Raw genomic sequence first — 11,054 nt, forward strand, 5'->3', positions numbered from 1 at the left:
CCAGCCACTAGAATGCTGACGCGTGGATGCCTTTTGGTCCCGGTTGGTGCCACCAACCGGGACCAAAGGCCCCCTTGACTGGGCTCGGCGCACAGGCCACGTGTAGGCACATTGGTCCCGGTTCGTGTTTGAACCGGGACTAATGGGTGGAGGTATTAGTAACGACCCATTAGTCCCGGTTCATGAACCGGGACTAAAGGCCCTTACGAATCGGGACTATTAGGTGTTTTTCTACTAGTGATGAGAAAAGGCTGATTGGCACAATCAGATTAAGTAGCAAAACATTATTTTTGTTAGTCAATAAAATCCGTGCAGGTCAAATACCAAATTATAGTTATTTGAAATTTGAGGTGTCAAATATGAAAATATAGATGTAAAAATGGAAGATAGAGAACAAGGATTCCAGCAGCTGCTAGATAGAGCCTTCTCTGAGATAGAGCCTTCTCTGAGATTTAGCAGGCCCCCAACTACTTGTAGTACACAAAAATATGAAGAGATGCATCGGCTCCTGGAGATCCTTTCAGCACCAGCTACTTCTTCCAACAATGAACTGTTCTCCATATGAAATTTGACTATTCACCCATACAAAGGTCATGAGCACACAGTATATAAAAATGTTCACTCCTCTGTTTAAATGCAGAACTCTGTGGCTGGTATGAAAGCAATACCAACGAGGTGGAAGAAAATTATAAATCAAGAAGGCCTGAAATGACAAGACGAAGTTTTAGATTTTTGTTCATTCGTTGTAAACCCTATTCTGTACGCTTTGTCAACATATCGGTCTTTGCATGCAAATAACATATGAAATAAATCGCTGGTCTTTGGTTCTAACTACTATCACATCAAAAAAGGAAGTTTCAGTTGCATCATTTTTGTTTCGACATCTGTGTCCACAAAAAATAAATAAACCAAGTGTATAGTTTCAACTTTCAACAACGATGAAGGCTTAAGCTTAGGAATTATTTTTCTCAAACACACACCTTAATGTGTGTTTCCTGTATTAAGTTCTGGAATTCACAAATACTGTAAAAAAGTACTGCAAAACATCAAGAAACAGGGCTCCAAAAGAAAGTATGTTTAACGATGATATAACCAAGTACGAAATATCCTCAACTGATGGCTAAAACGGCAGGCAGAGTGGAAGCAATAGCAGTACATGGAAAATTGGGAAAATAAATTTGAACAGGCATAGAAGCCTCATGCATACTTGAAAATTCTATATTCTTCTGTGGTAATCTTTCTCTTTTTTGGCTGTTCTGGTCTTTTATCATTCTGTGTTTTATATCTGTAACTTGGCTTCTATCAATGAAAATTTAAAACAGACGGTCCTAATATTTCACCATGACAAAATGGGTATGAACAAAGCCATATAATGATCTGTCTTAATAATATACGGAAATGATAGAGATTTGGGAGAACGGTAATGACTGGAATCAGGATTTAGCAAACAGTACCTTGATGAACCTTCGAATATCATCTCTGTACTTTCCATTCCATTCAGCCCACCTACAACAGCATTTGATTATATCATAGAAATATTAACAATAATGTCCGACATCACTGAACATATTCAGCTCTTCATATATCTGAAATCGAAGGGCAGGTACGGAGGATTGAAACAAGAAGACCGGCCGGATTCGACCTCACCTTCTCCTCCTGCTTGGCGTTGGCGCCGCGTGAGCCGTAGTGGAGGTCAATGTAGATGAGGAGCTCGTACGTCTACCGCACGCCGTCGGCCCATTGAAGTGTTGATATAGACGTCCTTGTCACTCTTGAGCTCCTGGTTGCCATTCTCCAGGTCAAAGAAAGCCTACAGAGATTAACCACCACAAGCATGTCAAACCTTGACAAACACAAACGAAAGAGCAGTTCTAGATATAGAAAAGAAACATATGAATAGCACAAAGCGGGTGGCAAGAGGGACACAAGAGAGACGCTCACCTGCGTGACAGTATAGAAATAGACATATAATCGCCATCCTTAAGCTATTAAACATAATCACATGTCATAAATCATCTCTGCAATTTGTGCTTCTACCCTGAATCTAGCAGCGTTTTTGTATGCACACCTTAATATCCACTTTTCTTCTTAAAACATGTTCATTGTCCAACAAATTGATTAAGTTATCTGCATGTATACAATAAAATCTACGAAATAGTCTATAGTATGTAGACATTTGAAGCACACAAGTAGCTAATAAATAGCTGAATATGAAGCTCAGCAGGTTTTTTGTTGATCCTGACCACTTTATATCCTTCATAACATGTAGTGTCAGCACCATGCCTAATGGTGTTGTCCCTGTGGGCATTTTCCCCGAAATTGATGGCTTCCCCTTCCATCAACATATTAATTCTGCTAAGTCGAAAAACAACTGGACTGAAAATTCTGCAAACATGTAATTTGTAAACCATTCATATGAGTGTAGTGACAATGGTTATAGCCGAGTATTGGAATTTGAGATTCATTGGCAAAGTACAGACCGCAAAAAATATTTAGTACTGAGAAAAGGAAGGGGATAATATTGCATAATTTTCACCCTTTAAGAGTGCCACCTCATTACATACATGAACTTTACATGAATTAAAAGGGATGGGTTTCTTTGCTTTAGTACATCCCCTGTAGAAATATAACGACTACATCTACTAATAAATCTAATGGTTCCAATAAATTGCTTTTTTTTCTGGTTGACAACATGGAAAGTTGTGTCTGAAGTTCTGAACTACAACTATAAGGAAATTGACTAAAAGGTGAACAATTACCTACAAAAACATGAATATATACAGTCCAGGAGCAACTGAATGTGTTGCATCTGCTCCAACCTCTTGCTCTCATGCTGAAGTTATCTGCATGTATATACAATAAAATCTGTGAAAATAGAGACAGCAGAACCTTAATTCCTATAGCATGTAGACATTTGAAGCAAGCAAATAGCTAACAAATAACTGAATATGAAGCTCCACAGGTCATTTGTTTGTCCTGACCACTCGTGGCTTTCTGTTACCTATGGGCATCCACACAAGTGATGTTGGAGAAATCAAGAAGGTAAAACATGAGATGAATTTTGAAGAAGGAAGGATGGAACCTCACTGTTTCTTTGCCCCAGGTGGCCTTGGCGATCTCCAGCAGCTCATCTGCGAAGCCGTCGCTTGGGTAGTGGTGCAACCTAGTGATGTGCGCATCACAGATCCTCTCCTTGTCCCAACAGAAACCCCAAAGCACTCACTGCGGACCGAAGGATTGGATTCATAGAACACACTGATGTGAACACACGCATGGACTTGCAGGGGCAGAGGAGGGAAAAAGATAGATACCTGCGCGCAAGGAGATGAGGAGGAGAGAGGTGGAGGCGCCGCTCCCCGCCGCCCTTTGTCTGCAGGTCGCCGCCGCTGTTGGAGACGCTCGCCGCCACGTCCACACGCCTCGGATCTGGCAGAACCCCCTACTCCTCCATCTCCAGTGGGAAGACCCAGCGGCGGCTAACGAGGGAGAAGGGCGAACTGCTGCGTCGCGAGGATGCAGCCGGAGGAGGAAGGGGAACAAGCAGAAGAGGGGAGGAGAATACGTGCCTGTGAAGGAAGAGGGGGGAAGGAGACGTACGTGCGAAGGAAAAGGGGAGGACGAATGAGTGACCAGTGGGGCTCGAGCGCGTCCAGTGCGTAGATTTTGTCTCCTCAGAAACAGTACTCCTCAGGGCATGCCCAACGCTCCACTGTGGACGGCTGCCCCAGCACAATACGTCACACCAAACTGTCCAACTAAGCTCAAGCTAGTGCCTCAAAACTAAAGCGGGATCCTGCAGAAGAAGTAGCTCTTGGCTGACAAAAGTAAGAGAGAGGGCAAAAGCAAGAGAGATGTGGCTAGCTAGCCTCCTGGTTCATGTGAAGTACAGGAAAAGGAGGACGCGTATGTCATATATGGGTCTGATGGGGCAGCTCTATGCGTTGAGTGTTTGAGAAACTAAATGATGCCCCAACTATCTTTACTTATGTGGAAGAGACGAGGCACTAGGAAGGTGATGCTTCCTTTGTACATGCCCTCACGGGTCCAGCGCCGACGTGTCATGCACGAGCAGACGCCCCTTGCGCGACCGTTCATGTGTTGTATGGCCCCGGGTCTATCTTTTATCATATAAGATTTCAATCTATTTTTATTTGCATCTTTACTTTTCTTATCTATATTATAAAATACCAAAAATATATTTATCTTATCATACTATCTCTATCAGATCTCACTTTTGCAAGTGGCCGTGAAGGGATTGACAACCCCTTTATTGTGTTGGTCGCGAGTTCTTTGTTTGTTTGTGTAGGTGCGTGGGACTTTTAAGTAGCCTCCTACTGGATTGATAACTTGGTTTCTCAAAAACGGAGGGAAATACTTATGCTACTATTGTTGTATCACCCTTTCCTCTTCAAGGAAAACCAACGCAAGCTCAAGACGTAGCAAGAAGGATTTCTGGCGCCGTTGCCGGGGAGGTCTTCGCTCAAGTCAAGACATATCAAGTACTCATCACAAACTCATCTCCCTCGCATTTACATTATTTGTCATCTGCCTCTTGTTTTCCTCTCCCCCACTTCACCCTTGCCGTTTTATTCGCCATCTCTTTCCCAATCTTCTCCTATCTCTTTTTCGCTTGCCATTTTTCTGTTTTCTTGTGTGTTGGATTACTTGTCGCCATGGCGCAAGATAATACCAAATTGTGTGATTTCTCCAATACCACTAATAATGATTTCCTTAGTACTCCGATTGCATGTTGAGTCTTGTGAAATCAATACTGCTTTGCTGAATCTTGTTATGAAAGATCAATTCGCCGGCCTTCCTAATGAAAATGCCGCTACCCATCTAAACAACTTTGTTGATTTGTGTGATATATAAAATAAGAAAGATACGGATAATGATATTGTTAAATTGAAGTTATTTCCGTTTTCACTTAGAGATCGTGCTAAAGTTTGGTTTTCGTCTTTGCCTAAGAATAGTATTGATTCTTGGAACAGGTGCAAAGATGCTTTTATCTCTAAAAAATTTCCTCCCGCCTATGAATTTTAAACAACTTGATCATGAGCATGTTGCCCAATTTTGGGAAAAAATGAAATTGATGATTCGCAATTGTCCTACTCATGGTTTGAATTTATGGATGATCATACAAAAAATTTATGCCGGATTGAATTTTGCTTCTAGAAATCTTTTAAATTCGGCCGCGGGAGGCACGTTTATGGAAATCACTTTACGAGATGCTACAAAACTCCTTGATAATATTATGGCTAATTATTCTCAATGGCATACCGAAAGATTTACTAGTACAAAAGTGCATGCTATAGAAGAAATTAATGTTTTGAGTGGAAAGATGGATGAACTTATGAAATTATTTGCTACTAAGAGTGCTCCTATTGATCCCAATGATATGCCTTTGTCTACTTTGATTGAGAATAATAATGAATCTATGGATGTGAATTTTGTTGGTAGGAATAGTTTTGGAGACAATGCTTATAGAGGAAACTTTAATCCTAGACAGTTCCCTAGTAATTCCTCTAATAATTATGGAAATTCCTACAATAATTCTTATGGTAATTTTAATAAGATGCCCTCTAATTTTTAGAATAGTGTGAAAGAATTTATGATCTCTCAAAAGAATTTTAATGCCTTGCTTGATGAAAAATTGCTCAAAGTTGATGATTTGGCTAGGAACGTTGATAGACTTTCGCTTGATGTTGATTCTCTGAAACTTAGATCTACTCCTCCTAAGCATGATATCAATGAGTCTCTTAAAGCTATGAGAATTTCCATTGAAAAGTGCAAAGAAAGAATCGCTAGATTGCGTGCTAAGAAAGATTGCTTTGTAAATGCGTGTTCTTCTAGTTTCCATGAAAATAATGATGAAGATCTTAAAGTTATTGATGTGTCCCCTATTAGATCTTTATTTTGCAATATGAATCTTAATAATAATGGGACTGGAGATGAGTCAACTTTAGTTAAAAGGCGTCGCAATGATTCGGAGTTTTTAGACCTTGATGCTAAATTTGGTAAAAGTGGGATTGGAGAGGTCAAGACTTTAAATAGCATTGAACCCACTATCTTAGATTTCAAGGAATTTAATTATGATAATTGTTCTTTAGAAGATTGTATTTCCTTGTTGCAATTCGTTGTGAATTCTCCTCATGCTTATAGTCAAAATAAAGCTTTTACCAAACATATCGTTGATGCCTTGATGCAATCTTTTGATGAAAAACTTAATTTGGAAGTTTCTATACCTAGAAAACTTAATGATGAGTGGAAACCTACTATAAAGATTAAAATTAAAGATCATGAGTGTTATGCTTTATGTGATTTGGGTGCTAGTGTTTCCACGATTCCGAAAACTTTATGTGATATTCTAGGTTTCCATGATCTTAATGATTGCTCTTTAAATTTGCACCTTGCGGATTCCACCATTAAAAAGCCAATGGAAAGGATCAATGATGTTCTCATTGTTGCAAATAGAAATTTGGTGCCCATAGATTTTATTATTCTTGATATAGATAGCAATCTTTCTTGCCCTAATATTCTTGGTAGACCTTTCCTTAGAATGATTGGCGCGATTATTGATATGAAGGAAGGGAATATTAGATTCCAATTTCCATTAAGGAAATGCATGGAGCACTTTCCAAGAAAGAAAATTAAATTACCTTATGAATCTACCATGCAAGCTACTTATGAATTGAGTGCCAAAGATGGCACTACTTAGATCTATCCTCGCTTTTATGCCTAGCTAGGGGTGTTAAACGATAGCGCTAGTTGGGAGGCAACCCAATTTTATTTGTGTTTTTTGTTTTTGCTTATGTTTAGTAATAAACTTTGCATCTACCTTCTGTTTAGATGTGTTTTTATGTTTTAATTAGTGTTTGTGCCAAGTAGAACCGATAGGATAACCTATGGTGATAGTTAATTTGATTCTGCTGAAAAACAGAAACTTTGCGCGCACGAAATTAGTTTTGTTAAATCACAGAAACGTGCTTTTATATTGATTCTTTTTGCTATAGATCAATAGATAAATTGCCCAGGACTTCCTATTTTGGTAGGATGTTTAAAGTTACAGAAGTATTCGGGGGTTAGATATTGCTACAGACAGTTCTGTTTTTGACAGATTCTGTTTTTCGTGTGTTATTTGCTTATTTTGATGCATCTATGGCTAGTATTAAGTGGTATGAACCATAGAGAACTTGGAATACAGTAGGTTTAACAGCAATATAAATAAATAATGAGTTCATTACAGTACCTTATGTGGTGGTTTTGCTTTCTTTCACTAACGGAGCTTATGAGATTTCCTGCTGACTTTTGTGTTGTGAAGTTTTCAAGTTTTGGGTAAAGATTTGATGGACTATGGAATAAGGAGTGGCAAAATCCTAAGCTTGGGGATGCCCATGGCACCCCAAGATATTGAAGAATAGCCAAAAGCCTAAGCTTGGGGATGCCCCCAGAAGGCATCCCCTCTTTCGTCTTTGTTTATTGGTAACTTTACTTGGAGCTCTATTTTTATTCGCCACATGATATGTGTTTTTCTTGGAGCTTGTCGATGTCAAAACCGGCGGATCTCGGGTAGGGGGTCCCTAACTATGCGTCTAGGCGGATGGTAACAGGAGACAAGGGACACGATGTTTTTACCCAGGTTTGGGCCCTCTCGATGGAGGTAAAACCCTACTCCTGCTTGATTAATATTGATGATATGGGTAGTACAAGAGTAGATCTACCACAAGATCGGAGGGGCTAAACCCTAGAAGCTAACCTATGGTATGATTGTTGTTCGTCCTACGGACTAAAACCCTCCGGTTTATATAGGCACTGAAGAGGGTTAGGGTTACACAGAGTCGGTTACAATGGTAGGAGATCTACATATCCGTATCACCAAGCTTGCCTTCCACGCCAAGGAAAATCCTATCCGGACACGGGACGAAGTCTTCAATCTTGTATCTTCATAGTCTAGGAGTCCGGCCAAAGGTGATAGTTCGGCTATCCGGACACCCCCTAATCCGGGACTCCCTCGGTAGCCCCTGAACCAGGCTTCAATGACGACGAGTCCGGCGCGCATATTGTCTTCGGCATTGCAAGGCGGGTTCCTCCTCCGAATACTTCATAGAAGATTTTGAACACAAGGATAGTGTCCGGCTCTGCAAAATAAGTTCCACATACCACCATAGAGAGAATAATATTTACACAAGTTCAATCTGCTGACATATTCCGTGGCGTGACACCACGGCCAAGTCTTTATTCAAATCGTTTTTACTGTTTCACCTCAGCGCGCTTAGCGAGGCGGTTTCCTTGGCACATCTTGTCAAAGTAGAGATCGTGTCCCCTTATTCCAGGATTCTCATCAATACGGGCGTGGGTAACCCAACCGTGCCATCAATTATGGCGCTTGGGAGATAAGCGAGTTTTACCAGGCCGGTGGGGACGCATAGCCTTGTCCGTCCATATAAGGGGATAAGGATCCACCTTTTCACACACGCCTTCTTCCTCCTCTGCTCATCCATTTTCGTGCACTCGAGCTCCAGCGCCCAAGTCCGCACATCTCGCCTTAACCTTCCCCAGCCATGTCCGGAGGGGGAGGCAAGTGGATGGTATCCTCCGTCACGGAGGGACACATCAAAAAGCTGCAGAAGGCCGGATACTTGTCCAACGACATCGCGCATCGGCTCCCTGATAAGGGGCAGCTTATCCCCTCCCCCAGGCCCCATGAGAGGGTGGTGTTCCTCACCCACTTCCTCCGCAGACTAGGTATTCCACTTTACCCATTTGTCCGGGGGCTCATGTTCTACTATGGTCTGGATTTCCACGATCTGGCCCCGAATTTCATCCTCAACATCTCGGAGTTCATCGTCGTGTGCGAGGCCTTCCTCTGCATCTGGCCCCACTTCGGCTTATGGCTGAAGACCTTCAATGTCAAGCCGAAGGTAGTGGGCGGCCGCCAGGCGGAGTGCGGAGGTGCCATGGTGGGCAGGATGCCCAACGTTATATGGCTCGAGGGCTCCTTCGTGGAGACCATAAAGGGGTGGAAATCGGGGTGGTTCTACATCACCGAGCCGCGTGACCCTAAATGGGTGGCGGCCCCCGAATTCCGATCTGGCTTCCCTACACGGCTCACCTCTTGGAAAGAGACGGGCCTAACATGGGGTAATTCGGAAGAGCTGACCGGACTCCAAACCTGCGTCCAAACCCTGGTGAACAAGAAGCTCAAGCTTGTCAACATAGTCCAGGTCATGCTCATCCGCCAGATCCTCCCGTGCCAATAATGGGCCTTCAACCTGTGGGAGTTTGATCCGGCACGGCACCAAACCTTGAGCAGCCTCTTCGACACTACGTACGAAGATGCCTGGAAGGTGTTGTTCAAGGGCGCCGAGGCTCCCGCATCCGCTACCAAAGATCGTGGATTCAGCTCGCAGCATCAAGCCAGGGAGGTAAGCTATTTTACCCTTTACAGGACACTTGTTTTTCATAGTTTGACTCTATGCGGGATCTAAACTCCCTTACCTTTGATAGGCCTGGCAGAAGACGTCCGGGAAGGTTGACTGTCCGGCTCCCTTGCCAGAAGACCCAGCGGATGCCCGATTGACGGGGCTGCTGGTTCCGGCACCTCACGTGGTGCCGGAGAAGAAGGCCAAGAAAAAGGCGCCAGGTGTTATCGGACTCATCGTCCGATGACTCTCAGCCGGACTCCTCCTGTGAAGACGAGGAGGAAAAAGAGGCCTCTCCCACTGCGGGGGGAGAGAAGAAAAGGAAGGCCGCCCCAACTGGGGAGGCCGGAGGGTCCAAGAAGGGAAGGACCCTTCCTCCGGACTACTCCACCAACGCCGACAACGGCGAAGAGGAGTGGCCACCGAGGGATAAGCCCCCGGCGACATCGTAAGTATCCGGATACCAGAATAACTCATGGCGTTTCGTTTGTCGTATAGAGTCTCCTAACGCCGAATACAACCCTGTAGCCCGCCCAAGGACGGGCTTGACACTTCAACAAGTGGCTCCCTGGCTCCGTCGGACGTGCATCGCACTTCACTTCCGGCCGCCTCCTCTCCTCGCGCTGCGGATGACGCCGAGGTGGGGTCCCAAAAGGGGCCCAGCCAGGAGGAGGAGGTCCTGGAGGCGCCGCAAGGCAACCTCCCGGACTCCGGGCATAAGGGGGATCAAACCCCAAAGGGCTCTAAGTCGGGCCCTGGGCCGGACTCCGCACCGGAACCTTCAGTGGTTCCGGAGTCCGGCAGGCGACCCCTTCGTAAGAAGGGCAAGACTGCGACACCGGTGGCCTCCGTCCAACCGGAGGCACCGGATAATTTGCTGGAGGCGCTTAATGGCGCCTCCATCGACGAGGAGCACCGCACTGTTATGAGTGTGGTGATCCAGAAAGTTCAGTCCGTCAAGAGCGGGCTGACTGAAGCCTGTGCCAGCCTTCTAACAGGCTTTGAGGTATGTATTTAAGATATGTAAAAATATTACCGCATAGACAGTAGCCCCTGATGCTCAGTTTCGTGTTCGAAAAGAAAAAACGAACTGAGGATCTAAAAAGATGTACGCAGGAGTCTAACATAAGCATGTCAATATGGGGAATGCAGGCTACGCTGCTGACCTCTGCCGCACTGACTGCGGAGGTTAATGCATTGAAGCAGAGCCTCGAGTGGTCTGAGAACGAGGTCGGCCTTGCCAAAAAGCAGCTCGAGGACAAGGAAGGTAAGTAATACCTTATGGAAGTATATAAAAGATGTGGTTGCAAAAAATAGCAGGAATAACGTGAGAATTGCAGGGACCACGAACGAGGTGGTGACCCTGAAGGAAGCGGTGTCCAAGGCCGAAAGCAATGCGCCCGCGGAGCGCACCGAGCGAGAGAAGCAGGAGGCGCGGGTGGCGGAGGTGCGGCAAGAGCTCCAGGCTCTCGTGGAAAAACACGAGAGTTTGGAGCGTGACTCAAAGACTCGAGAGTCCGAGCTCGCCTCGGCTCTTGAGAGCGCCAAAGCCGCTAAGGCCGAAGCCCAAAAAGCCCTCCAGGAAATTGAGGCAATGAAGAAGATAGCGGCGGTTAAGGCATTCTCCATGCA

The 11,054-nt window shown here is 44.3% G+C and overlaps 1 long non-coding RNA gene across 12 annotated transcripts; it reads right to left on the reverse strand.

Moving 5' to 3' along the window:
• Positions 1 to 310: 310 nt before the first annotated feature.
• On the reverse strand, positions 311 to 3,632 carry LOC119324466. 12 transcript variants are annotated; one of them, XR_005156958.1, is made up of 6 exons: positions 3,312 to 3,632; positions 3,088 to 3,222; positions 2,760 to 2,843; positions 1,648 to 2,385; positions 1,455 to 1,506; positions 311 to 703 (listed from the first exon to the last, which is right to left on the reverse strand). It is a non-coding gene; the product is annotated as an uncharacterized LOC119324466 (long non-coding RNA). The 12 variants fall into 12 exon arrangements; XR_005156955.1 differs by adding an exon at positions 2,944 to 3,001 and having other exon boundaries at positions 1,648 to 2,843; XR_005156948.1 differs by having other exon boundaries at positions 1,648 to 2,843.
• Positions 3,633 to 11,054: the final 7,422 nt, after the last annotated feature.

This window comes from Triticum dicoccoides, chromosome 6B, assembly GCF_002162155.2.
Source record: "Triticum dicoccoides isolate Atlit2015 ecotype Zavitan chromosome 6B, WEW_v2.0, whole genome shotgun sequence".
NCBI classification, from domain to species: Eukaryota; Viridiplantae; Streptophyta; class Magnoliopsida; order Poales; family Poaceae; genus Triticum; species Triticum dicoccoides.